General features: G+C 28.4%; 1 protein-coding gene across 1 annotated transcript in view; it reads left to right on the top strand.

Annotated features, from left to right (window-relative positions):
* Window positions 1–7,039: 7,039 nt before the first annotated feature.
* Window positions 7,040–14,090, top strand: part of drm (odd-skipped family member drumstick) — a 51,554-nt gene continuing 44,503 nt past the window's right edge. Inside the window, exon 1 of the mRNA XM_076413866.1 lies at window positions 7,040–7,187. The gene's annotated coding sequence lies outside the window, so the exon portion shown is untranslated. The remainder of the gene's footprint in view (window positions 7,188–14,090) is intronic.

Genomic DNA, 14,090 nt, shown 5'->3' with positions numbered 1-14,090 from the left:
ATTTGCCATTTAAGGCTGACTATAATTGCAGATTATTTTTGTTCTAACTAAAACATAATTATCTCTGTTGAAGTATTTATTTAATTTTTTATAAATACATCTATATGTACCACTCAGTTAATCAAACCTTTACTATTTGAATCACATTCGCTGATGTAATTTCGATAATGTAAGCTATACTGGGATTGAATTAGTTAACATTAACGAGTCTTCTGTGGTTGGATAAAATTTTATAGTACTAAATTTTGATCTATACTTCGACTAATGATTTATTATATTTTTGGAAATTATAGTTAAACAGTAATCAATTATCAAAAAAAATTTAACCAGCTTATATATGAAATGAAAAACATGTGCTAACTAACATAAAAATTAAAATTACTTTTCTTTAATACTTAATTTATTTTCGCAAATAAGAGAATATAAAAGCCACAAAAATCTAGTTGTGAAAGTTTTATCTTAATATGAGATTCTGTCATTTTCTAGCTAGATAGATATTTTTTAGTTAGCCCTAACAGTCAAAAGATACGTGTATAAATCTGATAACTCTCGTATTATTTGTTTGTGAATTATAGCATTTTGAGTGAACCAACTTTTATTATTGTGACAAAAATGGATAAAAAGCAATTTTGCGTGTTGATAAAATATTGCTTTTTGAGGGGTAAAATATAGTTGAACCAAAAACTTGGATTGATGTCGAGTTTCCGGATACTGCCCTAGGAAAATCAACCATCAAGGATTGGTATGCTAAGTTTAGACGCGGTGAAATGAGCACCGAAGACAATGAACGCAGTGGACGCCCAAAGCAGGTTGTTACCGATGAAAACATTTTAAAAATCCACAAAATGATTTTGAATGACCGTAAATTGAAATTGAATGAAATAGCAGATACTCTAAAGATATCAAGTGAACGTGTTCATCATATCATTCACGAATATTTGGGTATGAGAAAACTCTGTGCAAAGTGGGTGCCGCGTGAGCTCACTTTTGACCAAAAACAACAAGCAGTGTTCGAACATTTCGGATCAGTGTTTGAAATTGATGAAGCGTAATAAACCCGAGTTTTTGCGTCGATATGTGTCTATGGATGAAATATGGCTCCATCATTTCACTTCGAAGTCCAATCGACAGTCATCCGAGTGAACTGCACACGATGACCCCGCTCCAAAGCGTGGGAAAACGCAACAGTCGGCTAGCAAGGTTATGGCGTCCGAATTTTGGGTTGTGCATGTAATAATTTTCATTTACTTCCTTGAAAAAGGACGGACCATCAACAGCGACTATTAATATAATAGAAATCGCCGAAAAACGGCCGCATTTGAAGAAAAAAAGTGCTGCATCACAATGACAATGCACCGTGTTACAAGTCAGTGAAAAAGATGGCAAAAATCCATGAATTGGGCTTCGAGTTGCTTCCTCATCCACCGTATTCCCCAGATCTATCCCCAGCGACTATTTCCTGTCCTCAGATCTCAAAAGAACTCTCGCTGGGAAGAAATTTTTGTCGAAGCGTGTCGCCGAAACTGAAGCCTATTTTGAAGCAACAGGACAAATCGTACTATAAATATGATATCAAGAAAAGTTGGTATGTCGCTATAATCAGTGTATCACCCTTGAAGGGAATTATGTTGAATTGAAAAAAATAATTTTTTCAAAATATGTGTTTTACTATGGTAGGCCGAGACTTTTCAATTGACATGTTAAAAGTTGTGTTCCTATATATGTTCTATTTACCATAATTAATTAGTTTTATTTATATAATCATATGCATAATATTAGGATAGCATAGCGAGCATAGTAACTTATTTTTTATTGTTAGATTTTAGATAAGACTTACATTTTATTTGTTTCTAAAAATTAAAATGCAGTAAACTATAACAGTAGTATAACATAATTAGTATTAATACATCAGTATAACATAAATACACTAGTACAATATAAATTTATGGAAAATAACCACCAAGTACTTTCTTTTATTTTTGATTTTCTTTAAGATATTTTTGATATTATTTGCATAATTTTTTAAAATACATTAAGAACAATATTACTTTACAATAGTGATAATATATTATTTTAAGAAAGATGAGTTCAGCATACATATCAATACATCAGTACGTAGTTACCAAATTAAAATTAGACTTCTTCAACTAGTTCAACTAAGACTAAACACTTATAACACACTATACAAGTTTATGTGATTTAGCTGCTTTTTGTATATTATAATGGAAAATAATCATTATAAAATTCTATTTATTGTTAGAAATATTTATTACTTTACCATTATTGTAAATATGTTGATAGTGAATAATAAATTATTATTTTTGCTTAATCCTTGTTAATTTAATAAAGTTAATTATTTTGTTACTTTAAATTAGTGAAGAATTAATATTGTCAAGGAAATTTTCTTATAATTCCTTAATTTTAAGTCTTTATATTCTTTCAAGTTTTTTATTGATTATATTTTGCATAATCTTTTGTTACAATCTTAATTAAACATTGATTTATTACCATTTTTCTCTTGTTATTGGATCAGTTCACGGGGTGAAAATTATATATAGTATAAATTACCCATATTAAAATAAAATTAGACCTAAGCAGTATATTTATTAAATAATTTATATCTATAACATTTGTTATTTAATACTATTATTTAGAATATCTATTTATAATTATTCTTTTTATTACTTACCACTTGTTGAGATAAATATAAGTAATAGCAGTAAATAATAAAAATTTATTTCAAATTTCTAACATTTTGGTGAATGAGCCAAGATTTGATATATTTCGTGGGCAGTAGTAGATTGTATTCATACGAATTTATTGTTGAATAAAGAAAGTCGTTGTGTGTAAGGTTCCTTATATTTTGACTGGAATATAACAGTCTGAGGACTATTCAATTATAAAAATGCCAGAAAGGTCTGGCCGAGTAACTTAGAAAGAATTTAGAAGATGAGAAATGGGCGCCATTTGAATACAATTAAAAGAAAAATGTGATATTGAAATTTGCATAACAAAGGATGGGGAAAGATAATGATAAAGCCCGTGATAAAAGCCTTAAGAAAATATTCAACCAACGAATGTCAAAATTTCATTAATTATATAGATATATGTTTATATATATACACATATACATTTATAAATTTATTTATACATTCCACAATTGGTTGTTATTCGTGACATATATATGTCCGATTTTAATTTCCCAATATATAGTTGTTTTTAAATAATTATGAATATTAATGGGCTTTGGTCAGTTTGAATGATGTTTATTATCATAAACATGTATAATGGTAAACTTCTGCAGAAGAAAATAATGAACTAAAGTATCCATTTATGTTACAATCCATTGAATATATAATTTATTTCTATATATATTAAAAACTAGGTAAAATAACTGCATAAAAACAATAAATTCGTTTCGTGTTTAAACGTTTCGTGTTTAAAAGAGTTTAAAAGACTATTCTGTATATAAAATAGGTCTATTATATCGTTGAAAATAAATAGATAATTTTATAAACAACTTAAACTCCCTCAATTTTTCTTTATATAACTTATATTGTGTGTTATTTGGTGAAATGTAAAAATATGTTTTTCTCAACTCGAAACTAAACACTATTTTATTTTTAAACACACATTCTGTTTTCTTCATTTTATTAAAATAAAAGTATTCTTAAAATCGTATCATGAAACAGCAAAATCACTGAGAAACTGTTTAAAAATCACCAAATAGAAAACCAAAAAAACCTTGACCGTCATACCCACGAAACAATGCCTTTTGGTAATGGCCTGTATCAATCGATGGGGTTTTAAAATATCGCTAGTAACAGTGTAAAAATTAGGGCCTTATATAATATTCATATTCCAAGTAATATTCGGCCAATTACGTTGCCGTTTGACAAATTGCATTATCTCTTATATTTTTCGAGATATATTCTATCGAAATTTTACACTTTAGGCTTTTTTTTAATATGGGCCAAAATTGTAAAATGGTTTTATGAATTACTGATTTCGTTCCAATTCACATGCTAATTACGTCGACGTTTGCCAAATTACATTATCTCTTACGGTTTACGAGATATAGACTATCGAAATTTTACACTTTAGGCTCTGATTTATTTTTAATGATTTTATTTTAATGGACAATTATCTCAAAAACTGTTTATTTTATCCGTTTTTCTTTTTCGTTAAAAGTAAGGTGTTAAAAATCTATAATACGCATCTATCTATAATATTTATATAAATAATAAAAAGTATGTTGTTAGTCAAATATTCTATTTTTATTATTGTATGCCTTTTTTAATTGCCACATATTATTTTAATACATTTTAATTTCATTCATTTTTAAAGTTGTATCTTAATATTTGATTAAGCCGGCTTGGTGGCGCAGTGGCAAAGGAGTCCTACTGTTGCGATAGCCGCGGGTTCGAATCCTGCTGGGGCATGGTCGTAAATTTATGTTTGTGATTGTTTGAAAATTTCTGAATGTTCTAGGCAAGAGTGTAAAATCCAACAAGGGAAATGATCTCAGTCACGCCAGTAACTAGGCTGGGTAAGACCGGATGCCTTCTGGGATGCTTTCTAAAGTTGGTCAGTGGCTACTCGCCTGGCTTAATGCTGAGGACCGTGGTGCAGAGCCCACGTTAAACTTTAGGCCAGGTCCAGATAAACCCATAATGGGTAAAAGGAGACTTTAAAATATATATATAAAAATATTTTATTAAAAATTATTAATATTTTTGTAAATTTAAAGCATTATATTAACTTATTTTTGATATTATATACTTATAAACCAAACCATATATAAAATACATTGTAATTTTTTTCCAAAAACCATAAAAATGTCTTCAATAACTGTTTAAAATAATTGTATTTATATTTATTATTAGAATTATACAAAACTGTCTGGTTTTACCAGAGCTTTATCTATGATTCAGTTATAAATGAACTTTTATTATATTTTGAGAACAGGCTCCGAACTCTTAGATATTGTAATTTTATATTAATTAATAAATATAAAGCGAATAATTATTATAAATTAAAGTATGTATGTAGACTCCCTTGAAGTATTCATTCAGATATATGATTAAAATTATTCTGCAATGATATTTTTACATAAAATTATTAATATTTTAGTTTTTATATGAACGATAACTATAATATAAGACTTGTTCATTAATATTTATTTGTATATAAATAGAAATATGCTGCTGCCTATTCTGAATCATTTATTTAGAGAAACATCAAAATATGATTCGAAATTCTTCTCAAGTATTATTCTAACGTCCTGTTGATATTAATTATAAACGGAATATTATTATAAACTATTATATAAAATAACTTCTCTTTATTAATATTTAGCTAAAATTATTAAATTTAGGTAAATTTGAAAAGCTTCATTCATATTCATAAAATAAACTCATTAATATTTATAGTAGCATGTATATAGAAGAAAGCTGACATAAAGTATTGTAAAAAGTTTATTTAAAATCTATTATTAAAATTTTACAAAAAGTCTTCTGGTATAAAATTAAATTACTCTAAAAATATTTTATTTACACAAGTTATTAAAATTATTTTGCAATAAATGATTGTATTAAAAATAATAAATTTCTGCTACAAAAAACTTTAAAATAAAGAAACCTTTTATTTAAAATTATTAATATTTGGGTAGATTCAGATTAATCAGCATTTATTGTTAATATTTAATTAATAAAAACTGTTATATAGGATACATTTATTGGTATTTATGTAAATATGAATAACTATTATGAATCATTTATTTAGGGAAATATCAATATAAGATATTTAACAAGAGTTATTACAAGGCTTTATATTTTATTATTTTATAATTTGTTAAGGGAATATTTGTACTTATTATTATATATTTACTATTAATATTAATATAGTCAAAAAGAATTTTATAAAATAAATTTAGTAAGGTTCCATCAGCTATTCTAACTTATTTTTTATATTAATTAAGTACAAATAAACTTATAGTTTCATAAACATTTATTAGTATTTCAAGAAATATAAAGCTAATCTATTGAAAAAAATAGAAAACGATTAAAAAAACCTTATTATAATTATATAAAATAATCTAAAGAGTTTTATTTGCATTTTTTATTATTATTATACAGTGATAAGGTTTACAATATAACTATATTACTAGTTATGTAAATATTAACAGGATACATTAATTTTGCTATTTCGAATCATTTTTATTACAATTTTATAACAAGTTTTATTGCTTTATTACTAGTTCTACAAATTTCTACAAATAAAAATCTATTGAGGATATTTTAGACAAATCCTCAGACCGAATATTATGTTTTTAATGAAAAATAAACCAATATATGTCGAAGAATTATTTTTGGTACCTACGTATTTCGAATAATGTTTGAAAGAGAAAAAAATAAGAGTTGAAGTCCAACTAACAACAACAATCGGTCCTAAATCTGTAATAATGCTACAATTTTAATTTATTTTGAGAGAAAAAGAATGTTTTTAGAGAAAAATAAACTATATATATGTCGAGGAATTATTTTCGGTACGTACTTTATTTTATTCCATGTTGGAGATGGTACGAGCAATATTTCGAATAATGTTTGAAAGACAAAAAATAAGAGTTGGAGTCGAACTAACAACAATCGGTCCTTCGAGAATGGTTCGCAACAAAAACTAGCCGTCCTTCTCTTGCCAACACTTAGCGTTCTATAATTAGCGCAAACAGTACCACACCAATAGTAGACAACGTGAACTCGGTGGTAAAACGACTCATTTTAAAAACTTAATCAAGTGATGTACCGCATTCCATCGCGTCACCGTATAGCCTCGACCGTAAGGTTCACTTTGGGCTGCGTCCCAAGTAGCTTCCAGTCTTTGCCGGTGCGCGAACATCACCTCTACGTACCGCGGCCTTTAGGACCACCCGTCCGGTAGGCAGGCCCAAAGGTAGAAGGCGAGGGGCGAGGGGGATGCCGTTGTTGCGACTTCTTAAGTGAACCACTGTGAACCATTGGACTACCATTCGTAGATTGGTACAGAAGCAATTTGGAGTCTAAGAGCAGTAGTTCTTCGGCTTTCACTTAAAGAGCATTGTAGTTTGGAGTTTTGCACTGGCCGTACAGAGAAGAAGGTTTTTTTTCCGATAAGTGCTTGCAGTATCTATTTTGTTCAAGTTAAAACTGGTAAGTATTTTTGTTATTTTTATTTTGTAATGTTCAGAAATCGTCGCACATAAACGTTATTACTTATTCTTGAATTTTTTGATAGTACCAGTTTATTATTGTGTGTTTAAATTATAATTTACGTATTTTAATTGTGGTTAAATCATTGTTTTATATCATATTATTATTAATAATTATTGGAATGTTCTTTATGTAGTATAAACACATCTTAGAAAAATATTATTTCGTTAATATCGTACAATAACAAAAAAGTAAAAATTAATATTTGGTTGATTGATTTTTTTCTCACGATTTTTTTTGGTATTTCACATAATGTTCCCGTTTCAAGGACCCACCGATAGATGTCGCCAGACTAATCATTTTCGAATATTTCTCGTAACAGCGTAGTAATGTCTTCCGTTTTATTTCTCTTCTAAATTATAAGCGAAAACTGGTGAGTTATGGGGACTGTGGAGTTCGGATTTGAATAATGCGTCAACAGCTCATAAATAAATCGGTTTTTAGCGAAAGCGTTTCGGTTGTTTTGGCCTGATGAGCTCGTTCTTCCGTTTTCGTTCGGTTACGGCCGATTTATGCAAAGTTCGGCTACGAAATTGATCTATAAATTATCTACCGACATCGATTAGATTTGATTTAGTCGATATTATGTAATGGTCCTGAAAAGGTAGTCGTATTAATGGCATCCCACGCGCCTTTATAATTTATACCGCAAGTGCTTTTTTACATGCATTATTTATTAAAGCTGTTCCTTTTTTTAAACAGTCGGCGGCTTGTTGTAACCCGTCAGGAAGCTCTTGATGTGGGATCGATGAGAGTTACGCAAGTTTCAGGTTAAAATAAAATGTCCAACTACATTTTAATTTTTGTTTTTTATATTTTGAAAACAAATTATGTCTTTTCATTGATAAAGTATATTTTAAATGTATCAAACTGCTCTATATATTCGCTCTGCGTCAATATTTTATTAATAGTGTTAATTTTTTATTGTGCTATTTTACGAGACAAAAAAATTAAAAAAGAAATTCTCTTTTTTTAATTAAATTCGTTGTTGAAGCTGTTTGCGAAATATAAATAAAAATGAAAGAGCAAATCTTTAAAAATCTGTAATCTTTAAATGTTAACAATTGAATTCAAGCATATTTTTACATTTTCTGAAGGATTCTTTTTTATTTGTTTATCATCGATATTATGATCTTAATATCAGAATATTTGTTTTTGTAACTACTATAGTTACAGTTATAAAATCTCAAACAATTTACTTTTATTGGGCGAACAAAATTATTACCTTTCCATCATTAAATATGTTAAATTTCCTATTTTGTTAATTCATACTCAAACTACTTGTGGAATAAAACTAATTAAGAAAAATGTCTTATGTAAAATTTAGTTATATATGTTGGTGTATCTAATATAATATGGAAGAAATTTAAATATCAAGGATTTATTCAAACATTTAGATTTCTTTTTTAATGTTTTAAATGTTTATTTCTATGTTCTTTATATATATTAATGTTTTTTTTAAATTTTATAGAAGAAAACACAAAAGCTTTTTTAAATTAATGTTCAGAAAGATGCTCCAATTTTTAAGGGCAAGCAAATTATAGCTAAATTTCTTTTAAATTAACGTCTTGAATATTATAACTTTTACATCAGTTTTACATGTATTAATAACGTGAATAAATACTACAAATTAAGATATGAATGAAGGCATTTCATTTACATATATTATTAAAATTACTTTGCAATAAATGGTTGCATACAAAAATTAAACTGCTACTACAAAAAGCGTAAACTAAAGAAATCTTTTTATACAAAAGGAATTCCTATTAATGTTAATATAGATAAAAACAACTTTCTAATATTTATATAAAAATAAATAGAAAACTCCTAAAAGTAATTCTGAATTATCTTATTTACATTTATTATTAATATTCTACCAATAAATTTATGGTCTCATATATAATTTTATGAGCTGGTATTTAAAAAAAATTATATACATTTCTTGAGGTTCTGTATTTTATTTTCTTGATTGTTTTGTTTTATTTATTACCAATATAAAGGACAGTGTATTTTTTATTTCCTGCGTATATTATTATTGTTTGATTCATTACATAATATCTATTTATTATTTATAATTTAGTTGGTTTATGGATCTGATAAAATAAAATTAGTCTTATATATATTTTTAAGGTCTATATATATTTCTAAAGTTTTATGAAATATACTAAATATTCAATATTTCTTATATATTTGAGAAATAATTAACAAATTACTTGATTTCATTAATGTTTCTTTAGTTTCTGTATACGTTTAATCTATTGAGTAATTAAATTATTTCTAAATACTGTAAAAAAATAGGTTCTGTAGATTCTAAATAAACATAATAATCAGTTACAAAAAGAACTATTCAAAAACCATTCATAAAATATATATAAATGAATCAAGGAAGTGTATTTTATTGCTTCTTCACTTGTTGATTTGAAATTCAATAAAAATAGGTTTGGTAATTATTTCGTTTCTTTTCAAAATTCGAAGGTATCTCATAAAATCGTAAGAGAAAGGGATCGGTGTTTATTTGTATTTTCCCTTTCGAACGGTTTTTTTATGGGTATTTTACATCGGCAAACACATTATTTCCTCTCGAGCTGATGCTGCAAAATAAATTTTTTCCATCTAACCAAACAAGACCCATAGACATCCTTCAAATATTTAAATGTATAATTAATGTTTTGGTTCCAATGAACTGTTCGGGTGTACCCAAAGATCAGGTTCTCGCCGGCATTACATATTTGTATTTTGTTTTCGGGTGATTCATTCGAATTTGAATATTAATTTGACGAAGGCTGTGTGATGGTCTCGTTTGATGATGATTAAAAAAAGTCGGATAGATGTTATGGCGTCATTGACGTCATTTCTGTGATGTTTAGGTTGGAATTTGAATATGTTTGTCGAAAATTGTTATGTTTCAATGGTTTTTGGGTTAATAGAGCTCAATTTTTTTCAATTTATTGTAACAGGTATGTCGGTCATTCCTTGCCGGTTTCCTCGCTAAGGAAAACATGTTATTTACAATTGATAGTTAAAATTTATTTATTCAAAGTATTGAGCATTTGATTATAGACATTTGGACCTTCTCTGAAGCTATTTTCGGATGTTATTCCAAAAGAACAATTTCTCCTTTTATTTAAACCATTTATCGAGCAATTCTTAACTCCTTGTTCAACAAAGTGCTTCTCTACAGGCACGTGCCCCGTCAATATGGTAGTCGAATGGAGCAATGTCGGGACAGTACAGCGTTTGCTACAAAAAAATTCCCATTAAAGTAATTTCAACACTTTTTTGACTGATTTTGTTGTGTAACTGATGCTACCAATGTGTAAAATCACGTTATGATGTCTTGGAGGGTTTTGTGGGCGCATTTCTATCAATGCACAATTCAAATTGCAGCATTTCACTGACAATTCTTAACTTCTTGTTCAACAAAGTGCTTCTCTACAGGCACGTGCCCCGTCAATATGGTAGTCGAATGGAGCAATGTCGGGACAGTACAGCGTTTGCGATAAAAAAATTCCCATCAAAGTAATTTCAACACTTTATTGACTGATTTTGTTGTGTAACTGATGTTGCCAATATGTAAATTCACGTTATGATGTCTTGGAGGGTTTTGTACGCGCATTTATATCAATGCACAGTTCAAATTGCTGCATTTCACTGACAATTTTTCAATGTTCTAGTTGCCTGTCAATCAATTCCTGTTGCACCCATCCCATCTTTTTGTTTTATACCAATCGCTTGTAATGGTTCTCAATTTGCTACTCGCTTCACTTTCAACTTTTCTGTGAACTGTTTTTGACTTTGTGTTGGGTCTTCGTCCAATAACAATCTGGGATGTTCTTTGTTTTGAACGTTTCAGTGGCTTTTTTCTTTTGATAAAACAAGAAAAGTAATGCGTATCACAAACGCACGTTTTCAGGCACAAAACACGACATTTTGAGAGAATTATAAATCTGTATCGCTGTAATTTTGGCATAATGTAATTTGTGTAGTTTTGTGGTTAACATTAGTAGGATAAAATTACATATGTATCAAATCATAACATTACATTTTTATCTCTGTTACAAAAAACCGGAAAGAAAATCCGACACCCTTGGTACATCGTATTAAATAATGAAAACAGTGATTGGTGTCTTGATATTTATGAGTTTAACATTTAACGGTTCGTACTTTGTTACTTTTGAATAATTTAAATTCGTTATATGATTGAATAAAGATGATGATTGATGTGTTAATAATTGTAGATTCCCAGGACCTGGTTATTCCAATTTGGCTACTAGGGTGAAGCAATGTAATTCTGTAATAATAATAAGTTTGTCAATATCTCCTCTTCCATTTTTCTCTGGTTTCTGTATAAATTTTGTTCGACTAATGCTGGTTGCTTATATTCAAACATTCTAAGTTAACCAGGGCATTCTTATCAATGGAGTAATTTTACTGTACATGTTCAAGATTGTCTGATGCTTTTTCTTTGAATTGTTATATTGTAAATTATTAAAATTAAAAAATTCACCCTAATAAATGAAATAAGTGAGGGAAAATTGAATAGTAAAACGTGTTTAAAACGATACGTAGACTTTCTATATAACTAGACACAGTATCATGGCGTTTATGTGATGTATTTGGTGATGTATTAGTGGTAGATTTCTTGTGAATTTAAATATATACGTTGCCACTAGTAGATCGTACGATTTAATATTGCAAAAATCGTCGTCTTTCGGTGCGTTCAGTTTATTTCGTCGGTTTATGTTTTATTTATTTTGGCATAAATTTTTCATCGTGTAACCATGGAGGGCAAACAAAAGGATTTCTGACATTCTGGGCCCGTATTCTCGTGAAAGAATGTAATCAGAAGGCAAATATTTGTACGGTCGACATTAATGCCTCGGCGTACATGTCGGTCGGAAAGAGCTAAAGTCTTGAATTATCTTGCTCAAACACAATAATTTTGTAGTTTGTATACGAAAAAGTCCAGTTTTGATGGTTATGATTTATTGTTGTGAAGTAAACGGATGGGTTCTCGGCCGTTGTCATGAGTTCTTGTATCAACCTCATGTCAGTATCTTTGAATTTAACGAGTTGCTCTTATTAATTATTTCAATATTTCATTGTTTTTTTTTGTTAGAGACATTGTTTTAGGTCTACGAAGTTTTTTTGTGAAAAATCGGTATAATATGTTTTATTCAAAATATTGTCCATCGATAGCCACTACTTTTCCCCATCTTTCAAGAAATCTATGTTTCCATCTCGAAATAATGATGCATCTTTTAAGGCCATAAACGAATCGACCCATTTTTCGTTATCTCCACAAGGCTTTCTCTGCCCAGATAGCTCTCGGGCACCTAGGTCTGGAGAATAGGACGGGTGCTGTAGCATTTCCCATTTTATTATATCCAATTATGTTTTTACCGGTTTTGCAACATGTGATCGAGCGCTGCCAACCTTTAGATCAGTTTTACATAGATTAATAACGCGAATAAATATTAAAAATTGAGATATGAATGAAGGTTTCCTTGAAGCATTTCATTTACATAAATTAAAAAATAATTTTGCAATAATGGTTGCATACAAAAATTAAACTGCCACTATAAATAGCTAGCCAAAGCTGTAAACTAAAGAAACATTTATTAATTAACTTATTAATCAATTAATTAATTAAATTTAATATTATATGATTGAAAACTGTTACCAATCATTTTGAGTCATTTATTTAAAGAAATATGCAGGTTAGGAATTTAACAGTTATTATTCTGACACCCTTTATTAATATTAATTCTTATAGGAATAGTTATTATAAAGTGTTATTTAATATTCGCTATTAATATTAATATAGTTAAAAATAACTCCTTAATATGTATATAAACATAAATAGAAAGCTACTATCAGTTATTCTGAATTGTCTTATTTACATCATTATACATTCTACATTTATTATAAATATTCTACAGATAAATTTATGCTTTTATATATAATTATCTAAGTTGGTATTTAAAGAATCAATATTAATATCGTGACGTTGCTTACTTCATTTTCTTGATTGCTTGGTTTTATTTATTACAAATGAAAAGAACAATATATCTCTATATTTTTTCTGTGTTCTGTTATTGTTTGATTCATTACATAAAATCTATGTATTTTCCTACGAATTTTTTTAATTTGATGCTTTATTGTGAAACGTCGGTATAATGGGTTTTATTCAAAATATTGTCCATCGATAGCCACAAATGTATGGATCCCATATCGAAAAAATGGTGTATCTTTTGGGGCTTTTTTCAGAGGATCTTTTCAGTTTTTGGTATCGTCATTGATGAACATGGTCGCCTTGGTTTTCTCGCTGACAACAATAAAAAATACAATATAAACCTTTCCGTTGAAGCAACAATTCACAGATCAAAGCTTCAATTCATACAGGGTATATTCAAAATTTAAAAAAATTGTTCGCATGTTCTTCAATCGATTGGATATGGTTTATTGTGTTATTCTTAACAATTCTGCATATTTATCTTGCGATTTTCTCTGATCATCATCCAGTAATGCCTTTAAATCCTTGTCTTCAAATGTTTTCGCCGTTCAGAACGCTATTGGTCTCTACTGTTAATAGTGGTGATGTGACACTTTAATATGTCGAAACTAATGTTTTTATATTGAAATCGATGGAGAATAGTTGGCACAAGCTTTGCACAATATTCGATGATGTTCAGGCGCCTTTTCCTTCATATTGGAGTAAATAAGTAAAGTTTACTCGGTACTTCATTTGATTCAGCCATTTTCAATGCACTGAAAAACATGTTTATTCACCTTTTCTATGAGGCTTCAACATGAAGTTACAAATATATCTAATGCAATTTT

This window comes from Rhynchophorus ferrugineus, unplaced genomic scaffold, assembly GCF_030347505.1.
Source record: "Rhynchophorus ferrugineus isolate W39M unplaced genomic scaffold, kcgeb_rfMv2 rfM1, whole genome shotgun sequence".
Classification (NCBI taxonomy): Eukaryota; Metazoa; Arthropoda; class Insecta; order Coleoptera; family Curculionidae; genus Rhynchophorus; species Rhynchophorus ferrugineus.
This window is presented reverse-complemented; position numbering and strand designations above follow the sequence as displayed.